The sequence below is a fragment of the Halichoeres trimaculatus genome, unplaced genomic scaffold (genome assembly GCF_033239565.1).
Source record: "Halichoeres trimaculatus isolate MK-OKI-2021-1 unplaced genomic scaffold, fHalTri1.1 fHalTri1_scaffold_4, whole genome shotgun sequence".
Taxonomy (NCBI): domain Eukaryota; kingdom Metazoa; phylum Chordata; class Actinopteri; order Labriformes; family Labridae; genus Halichoeres; species Halichoeres trimaculatus.
In genome coordinates this window covers 5,363,212-5,372,563 of record NW_027437182.1, presented here as the reverse complement: position 1 = coordinate 5,372,563, position 9,352 = coordinate 5,363,212, and the positions used below count along the sequence as shown (strand labels likewise).

The window sequence follows — 9,352 nt, the reverse complement described above, 5'->3', positions numbered from 1 at the left end:
TGAGTGAGAGCTTGGTCCGTGTTGCCAACAGTAAGTCAAACTTGTTCCTAGTCAGGGTTGGACTCTGCCAGGGCTGCCCTTTGTCACCGATTCTGTTCATTACTTTCATGGACAGGATTTCTAGGCACAGCAAAGTGATGGAGGGAGTCAACTTCAGGGGTCTCAGGATCCCGTCTCTGCTTTTTGCAGATGATGTGGTCCTGTTGGCCTCATCAACCACTGACCTCCAGCTCGCACTGGGGCGGTTTGCAGCCGATTGTGAAGATCAGCACCTCTTAGTCTGAAGCCATGGTTCTCAGTCGGAAAAGGGTGGACTGCCCACTCCAGGTCAAGAAAGAGTCTTTGCCTCAAGTGGAGGAGTTCAAGTATCTCGGGGTCTTGTTCACGAGTGAGGGGAAAATGGAGCAAGAGATTGACAGACAGATAGTGGCGGCGTCGGCAGTAATGCAGACGCTATACCGGTCTGTTGTGGTGAAGAGAGAGTTGAGCCAGAAGGCAAGAATTTACCGGTCAATCTATGTTCCAACCCTCACCTATGGCCACGAGCTGTGGGTAGTGACCAAAAGATCAAGATCGCGGGTACAAGCGGCTGAAATCAGTTTCCTCCGCAGGGTGTCTGGGCTCAGCCTTAGGGATAGGGTTCATCCGAGCGAGGCTAAGAGTAGAGCCGCTGTGAGAGGAGCCAGATGAGGTGGTTCGGGCATTTGGTGAGGATGCCTCCTGGACGCCTCTCTGGGGAGGTGTTTCGGGCATGTCTAACTGGGAGGAGACCCCGGGGTAGACCCAGGACACGGTGGAGAGATAATATCTCTGGACTGGCCTGGGAACGCTTGGTATCCCCCCAGAGGAGCTGGTGGAAGTGGCTGGGGACAGGAATCATTGGTCTTTGCTGATGGCATTGCTGCCACTGCGACCCAGAACCAGATATGCAGAGACATTTTTCTAGACTAGTCAGGCAAATGTGTCTCATATTAAGTCTAAAAAGACATTTTCTACTGAGAATAAGACAAAAACACTTGATAAGATTTCCGGTTTTTGCATTGTTATCCTGAAACTGAGAGGATATGGTCCAATAGCCAGTCCTTACTGGTCAATTCTCTTGCCATAGTTTGTCATGCAGTTTCCAAACGTTTCATCTTACAGCACCTCAAAGCTCAAAGCCTTTCAGTCCCACACCGTGTGAAATCCTCTTGAAAAAGATCCTGTTGTTGTATTCTTGATTCTTTGGCTCATGTAGAGATGAAAGCCTGAGTTGTCTTCACAAACCTTTTACAGAAGAAATCCACTTTTCCTCTTTTGTTGCTGTTATTGTCCTCTCTCTCACTCAAGGCTTTTTGACTGGGAACATAACGAACAAATACAAACGAAGCTGTGACGTCAGCTCTTTATATCGCTTGTTTACGAGTTTCTATTGAAATCTTGGATCTGCTTTCTTCTTCAGTGATGATTCAAATATGTAAGAGAAGGACACAGAAGAGCAAGGTTTGGGGAAAATATGTAAAGAATCCTGGAGTTGGAGTTTAAAAAGTATGATGAGGACGTGCTTTTGTAGGCTGCTCGGATGATGAATACTTAATGCATGTGCATACTTAACTTTGTTGAAGGTGAATGTCATTAATTCAAAGCACCAACATGGAAAAGGGCAAAGCATTTGCAGCCAAAAAATGTACTTTTTTCATCCTGCAGAAGTTTGAATAGTTTTGTTTTTGCTGTGTCACCGAGCGTACAAAGAAGAAGGAGGCAGGAACAGCAGTTAATATTAAACATCGTCTCCTCTGCGCAGCACGGTTAGATACGGCCTTCCTCTCATTTCTGCTGGGAAAAAGAAATCCATAGAGTGTTTTCATCAAAGGGAATAGATAAGAAAAATGTGACGCTGAGAGTCTTGAGTTTAGGGTTCAGTTTTTGTATCAGACTTTTCGTTGAGTTGTAGAAGAAAAAAACTCAGCATCAGTTTTGAAAACGAGCACAGACACAAGCTGTGGTATACAGAGAGAAAATGCCCAAACACAGTTTTCTTCAGATTGAGGAGAATAAAAAAAAACAACTTGAAGATGGCAAAAACTCAAACGTGGGCTGAGGATGAGGAGGCAAGTTGTTCTTTTTGGTGTATCTCACACTCTCCCTTGTAGGTGCTTTGCTCTTTGTTTTTAATCTGTCTGCAGTGGAAGTCTATCTGTTTTTGCAGCTGCTGGCTCAGCTTCAGAGCCGATGAGGATATTCTTATGTTTCGCTTTGGGTGATAGATATGCTTTTAATTTAACTTTCAGTCTCAGGCTGCAGTGCTTCCCACTGCCTGTAATACAAAGACGACAAGATATGCAGCCACACTTCTTTCTCTCTGGGTTTTTATTTTCTGGAGTGTCAGTCTGTGACAGGAGAGCAATCAGGTCATGAACGATTCACCCCTGAATCACAGCCTCTCATTGGTGCCCCCAGTTTGACTTGCTTTCTGCAGGTTAGTTTGATCATTTGACTCTGTCAGTGAAAGGTTTCGTTCCTCGGCCTCCTCGCTCCCACAGGCGAGGACCTCGTCCACTACATGACAGCTGGAGGCTTGATCGCTTCAGTCAGACGGGCTCACAAAGCAGAGTCGCAGGAGTTTTGTTTTCAGCAGTATCCACCAGCGGGTAAATTGGTGTTGTTGTCTTCTTGTCTGAAAAAGATTCAGCTACAGAGGCTGAGAGATCTTTCAGTTTTCTCAAGATACACACGACATATACAGCAAAAGACTGAGGAGAGACGATTTTCATCATCAGAGCGCGGTTTGGTCTTTTTTCCAACACAGCACAAAGAAGTGAACAGCGTTATCACTAAAGCCAATCCTGTCGAAACTGACGAGGCTGTTTGTTTGAGTTTCCTCAAGTCAGAGGAGCTGAGAATCAACAGAAACACGATGAACTGCAGATGGTCCATGGAGGAGAAAGAGTGTCGACAGTGAAGTTCAAGATCTATCAATCCACGACAACACACATGGACCAACCAGTCCCTGACCTGTGGGTCCACAACTCCTAGTTTCTACTGAAATGCATGAGTCATTTCATCAGTGTTGGAAAAAACAGCATTAAAAACAAAAGAATTACTAACTAGGGCTGGGATGATATTTTTTCCTGATACAAATCTTTTATGATTCTTGGGATGCTGATTTAAATTACATTGCTCTCCTTCGATATTTACGATTTCTAGTTCACTTCTTGAAGACCAGACCTTGTGAAAAAGTTGGTGATGTCCACAGACCATATCAAGAGCCATATTTTCTCCCAAAGAACTCATCACATGTGAGTCAGGCTTCAGGAATTATCCAATCCAGTTTATAAACAAAGACTAAAATGAAGGATATACATTTAAAAAACAATAAGGAAAATCAATTTTGAAAAAAAAAAATCCAGATACACTGATTTTTTTTCCCACCCCTACCCATATATCTCAAACATCAAATCACTGTTAATGTTACTGTTACTGACAGTGATATGTGGCGCGTTATTTATACAGGTAATTAAAATATGGGGAAAAGCGTCAGACACACAAGTAATGATGAGAACAATCATGCTGACATGTTTTTAACAAAGAGATGATGCTAAAGTAAACTTTTCAGCAACAATTATCACACAGCTACCTGTGTGTGTGTGTGCGTAACCTGCAGTCAGAGGATCTCATGCAGCGTCTTTGGATCAAACCAACTCCAGGGAGAGGGGTGGATGCTTTTTGAGGTTTCAATGTAAGGCACAAGTAGCCGACTTGTTTTCACTTGAAGAAATATTAGAGATGGCAGGACCAGACTTAGAAAAGAGAGGGTAACCTGGAGAAATTACACATCAGAAGTGGAGTGGGAGACAGAGTTAAAAAGCAGGAGTGTTGGTAGGTCTGTTTGACCTGGATCACTCAGCCAGACACAGGACGCAAGCTGGTTATTTAATATGGGCGAGTCTGGAGCGGTCTGTGGGTTTAAGACTGGCATTTTCAGACTGGAAGTACAGACACTACTTCAATGTAATGGATGTAAAAGGCAAGAACATACATATGAACATTGCAAGGGTAGGCTGAAAAGTTCGTAGTGACTAAGAAGGAGTTCTGCCATAGTGATGAAACTTATCATGCATTAAATTCAACTTTTCCTGACACTTACAGCGTGGTTTATTTTCAGATTAACTGATGCTGATGTAGTGTTTGAGGACTTTTAAAGCAGAACCAGAAACATTTTGTGGGTTTCTGCTAATAAAATTATATTAATATTTATGGGTCTAGACCTGTAAATGTTTTTGTAAAGTGTCTTGAGATAACATTTTTATCATTTGGCGCTATACAAATAAAGATTGATTGATTGATATGGATACAATTTGGCTCTGTTGTGTTATCAAATATCTGCAGAATAAGGGGTTAATCCCCAAGAATATTCACGCCAACATGGTTGCTACATTAGGGATGATGCTCCAGTTTTATCAACAGTGAAAAAGTGGGCAGCTGAATTCAAAAAGGGGAAGGGAGAGTCTTGAGGATGACCCAAGATCCAGACGTCCTGCCACAGCAACAACCCAAGGAAACATTGACCGTGTTGAAAAATAAACCACATTATAAGTGTCAGAAAATGTTGACTTCAATGCACGCCAAGTTTCAGCACTGTGGCAGAGCTCCTTCCTGGTCAGGCTATGAACTTTTCAGCCCACCCTAGAGCAAAACCTCCTCAAAAACTGACTTATTTTGCAAATTGAAGTTTTTTTTCACCCCCAAAAAAGGAGGCAAAAAATATTTTCCCTGGTGAATATTCAAATCTATGGAAAAGTAATTCAGCTGCTCATTCAAATACTTTTTGAGGAAAGTAACGAGTCACGATTTTGCAATCGATGAAAGCTCTCTAAGACTCCATCCATAAGAGGCTTGACCAGTTCAGCTTCTGATTACGTTGGACAGTGCAGAGCAACCTTTACTGTGACATAGCTTATAAATCTGTGATGACTCAGATGACTTCATTGTTTGCTCTCTGAGGAATCACACACTTCTTTGGACTTCATTATTCAACCCTTCGTCGGCGTAATGGGGTCTTAGAGTCTGACAGATCCTACTGTAGCCACTTATTAACAAATGGATGCTAATTCTTGCTGCACAACTGCAATCAACAACTGATGTATGCTGGAATAAAAGAGGCTCTCCATCACTGTAAAACCTCTCAGTGAGACTACAGCCTCCATAAAAGATGAATTGTAGCTTTAAGATGAATCCAGTCACATTAGGGAATGATGTTGTGTGGAAAATGATGCATGAACTCAGCCCACGAGTGAAGAGAAAATGCATCAATTACAGGTGTTATGAATCCAAGAAATATGCTAGCATGCTCATATTCATTTAATATCATGTCATGACTGTGTGAAGCAGCCTTCACATTACTGTTAGAGTGGAAACACATATTAAAGATACAAGAACACACGCTCCTTCGCTTCTCTGGAGATCACAATATTCAGAATTTACGTCTTTGCCCAGCCTGATATTAAACCTAGAAACACAGAGACTACAAATATTTGACTCAGCACAGTTAGCCTCCTCAGTGAGAGCTAAGAGGGAGAAATGAGTAGAAAAAAAACAAAAACAAAACTAAAGATAAGGTTTGGCTCTTGCTCAGGACTCTAAGGCCAGAGGGGAAAAACTTTCCCTGTTTTTAAATGAGAATTAAAAGCGCAGCAAAGCAGCTCCAGTCTGCTTATTGTTTCATTTCTTAAAAGTTAACACGATGCAGGAAATAATGTCCAAGAAACTCAGGCTGTTATTATTCTTTAGTAACTGAAGAAGCTGATTCTCAAGTCCTGCCTGTTTTCAGAAGACGCCGAAATAAATGCATCTTATTTCTTAAGCTAGGAGCTCCTTCTTTGAGTCTTTAGCCGGTTATAGAGAAGACTTAAACTAACAGGGAAACCTCTGTATGACCCATTAAAGCAAAGGAGACCAGTAGAGACGATATTTACTATTTCTATATCTTTATTTTTATAATCTGTTATTGCTGCCAGACAGGAGTCAGACGAGGTGTTAGACCGCAAAATGCTGAAACAACCCTGTTAGCTATTTTCTTCACTGCAAAGTTTCTCAATATGTGGCACGTTTGTATGAAAGGGTTAAAGGCCAATGGGTTATTTCCTGTTTGAGGCCAAAATAGTCCAAGTACTGTTTGTTTTCCTTAAAGTACCCACTAATAACACTACTTCTACTACTATTACTAGTATAACTCAGGTGACTGTGTACTGAGTTCTTTCTGCTCTAAACAAAGGCGGACGCTTTTCTTCTAGCTCCCTCCTCCCTATCTGACCTGCTTGCTCTTGGTCCGCCTCTGTCTGAACTGTCAGAGCCTCTCTTTGTATCCTATCCAAAACCTAAAATCCTGGATTTGATCGGCTGGTCTCTCAACGCAATTGATCTGTTTGCAGCTGGATATACGATTGACTCCTGGGATACTTGGAGGACCGTATGCCTGTGGATCCGTTCCGTCGAGGATGTTGAAGATTTCTACATATTTGGATTTGGCGGTTTCCTGATTTATCGCTAACTTCAGACAACGCAGGCAGCACTGTGGTTTATAAGTTGCCCATCACTATGGGATTGTGCAGGGCTGTCAACACTCAGACTTAAGCGATATGCGAACTTAATCGCAGGCAGGATGTGATTCCTGGACTTCTTCGAAGGATAGATAACAACTTGAAGAAGTTGTCAGCTTAGCTCGGTCATTTGGCACGCCACAGAGTTGACCAGTTTGGACTTTAAGACAGACGGAAAAATTTTCACTGTGTCTGCCTGACCCAAACAATCTTTATCTCTCTTTTGGCTCCTCCGTGTCGGCCTTAGTAGGCTGATAGCGCTCTGCTCTCCTGGATGGTATGCAGACAGATGCTCTACCCCCTCCTATCCCGCACCTTTCTCCTGTGGACTTGTCTCTGGATCAGAACTCTTTGAGGTTGTTTTTGTTGTTGAGACATTGTTGAGTCTGTGTGGGGATGAGGTCCGTGGGTTTACACATACACACACATGAGGTCACATGGCACACACACAACCTTGGACTCAACGCCTTCTTTGGCTCCGTTACAGTTCAGCTGCAGAGGTCTGATGTGCACATTCCCGAGCAAGGCTGTGCCAGCACCTTGTATTGACCATTTTTTTTCCTCTCTTCTCCCAAAATTGTTTTTTTCATATCTATTGCAAAGGGGCGCTGGGTAGCTAGCAGCTCCAAGGTTAATCCCATTTTTGTGTTTCCCCATGTTTGTTTTCTTATATGTCTTGAAAGGGATGTAACTAAAATGAAAGTTACATCCCTTTCAAGATTGGGAATTTAATCCCACGTACCAAAGTGCTGGTGTGATATTAAGCAAAGCTAGAAGCTGTTCTTGCACTGTGTGAATGGGTTTAGTAACACTGATGGGAGCTTCACCTTGCAGCCTGTACGAGTTACTCAGTGTGGTGATAATGGGTGGATGTGACATGTAATGTGAGAGTGCTAATGTTTCTCATGTTCTTACATTTTCAGCAGTATTTTGCAATGAATTATCAGCTTTTTTTTTTTTACCACAAATTTACAGCTCTGTAAATCTGGGGTTTTCTAGTCCTGAGAGTCAAACTCAGGAGATTTAGAAAATAAAAAAACTAAATGAAAGAGAAGAGTAAAAAAATGTTTTTTTTTTAATGGCCCCCTCCTCTCCAGGGATGGTTGTCCTTTTTAATGATGAGTGATTTATCATGAAAGACCACTTGTTACTTAAATAACTGACAAATCAAACCTAAAACACAGCTGTGTTCACAGGTGACACCAAGACCAACACAAAGTTTTAAATAATGACCTGGGCCCATATTCATGTTCAGTCATTAAACAAACAGGACCATTAGTCCTTACGTTGTGTTATGGAATGGCCCGTTTGGGTGCAGCATCAGCTCTACTGGAAATAATCGGCCAGTTAACTAAATACGCCATGAAAGCAAGGTGCAGATTATGTCAAAATTTAGGGGAACCTCCTTGAGGTGACGCATGTCTACCACTCATTAACAGTAATAAACCTGGCGAGCTGTAACAGTGTGACTGAGAGAAGATCAAGAAAAACATTTTTTAGAGGAAGAAATTGAAATTTGATTACAAGATTACACATAAAAGAACAGCTGTTATCAGTGAGTCAATCAGGTAAACAAAGAGAAAGAGAAAGTTTGGCGATCCGGAACAGAGTGAATGTGTGTGGTGTTTCTGAGCGCACAGCAGAAAACCTCTAAAATAAAATCAGTAATATGAAAGCTGCTTTGAGGAACAAGTACTGCAGCAATGCTCCAATACTTTGATGAATAACTCTTAAAGCAGTTTATAAACTCCAGCATTTCACCAGGACCCAGACACATTTAAGCAAAGAGTGAATCAAACTTGTTAAACTGATGGCAGTGAGCCTCGTTGGTTTGAGACTTCGCTTGTGTCCCTTATCTCATCTGTTCACTGTAAAAATGTTGTGTCTCCTAGTCTAAATTTGTCAACTTTCCAAAGGATTGTCCACTGTCTTTGTATATTTTGTCTCAAATGGTAACACATCGTGTGATGTCCGCCTTTCAACAGCTGTACTCCCGCAGTTAGCGCCTGGATAGTGGGGTCGTCCTCCATTAAATTTAACGCTCTTTTGGGTCATTAACCTGGCTCATGTTTACCGCTAATTAATACCGCTAGTTGACCCTTTAGCTCAGGATTTGTTGGCGCTGACACATTTGCACAAGCGCTTTTTTAATGACCCTTACTCCAAAACAGTTTGCACAATCTGAAGAATCCCAATGTTTTGTGAAAGCTGAGGTGTTGCTCTTGAAACCAACATGTGGTTAGTACGGTAATTTCACTCAGGTATTCAAGGAAGCCCGCCAAAAACACACAGAGTGAGGAGCCGAGGTTTGTCCAGAAATGCCAAAAAGAAGATCCTCCTGGGTTATGAAACCTCCACTGAGGTTTCTACATGATTATAAGATTGATGAAGCAACTTCATGTGAAAAAAGGTAACCTTAGACTGTACGTGTAGATCCACACTTGTATTGTGTGGTGACTTGTAGGAATATCGGTGCTGGCTCCAAAACACGAATAGATGTTGAGATATCTAATAAAGTCAGATCTTTAATTTTATGTTTCACAAAGGGAATATTTATTTCCACTGTGTTTTTTAAGTGACATATTGATCTTACTGTTTCCTGTGCAGTAACCTGATCGAACAGTTTCAGATACAGACGTAAACACTGGTTGATTTTTTTGTGTTGGCTCAGCTTTTAAAAAAGCACAAATGCTGCAGCTTCTGAGCAACAGTGGGGATAAGGGATGAGCTAGATGAAGCTGATATTGATTCTCCTGTTGTATCGACGTTAATGG

The 9,352-nt window shown here is 41.9% G+C and overlaps 1 protein-coding gene across 1 annotated transcript in view; it reads right to left on the bottom strand.

The window, feature by feature from the left end:
* Positions 1-9,352, bottom strand: part of LOC141789531 (ephrin type-B receptor 1-like) — a 160,094-nt gene that overhangs the window by 60,338 nt on the left and 90,404 nt on the right. The gene's annotated exons all lie outside the window — the stretch shown is intronic.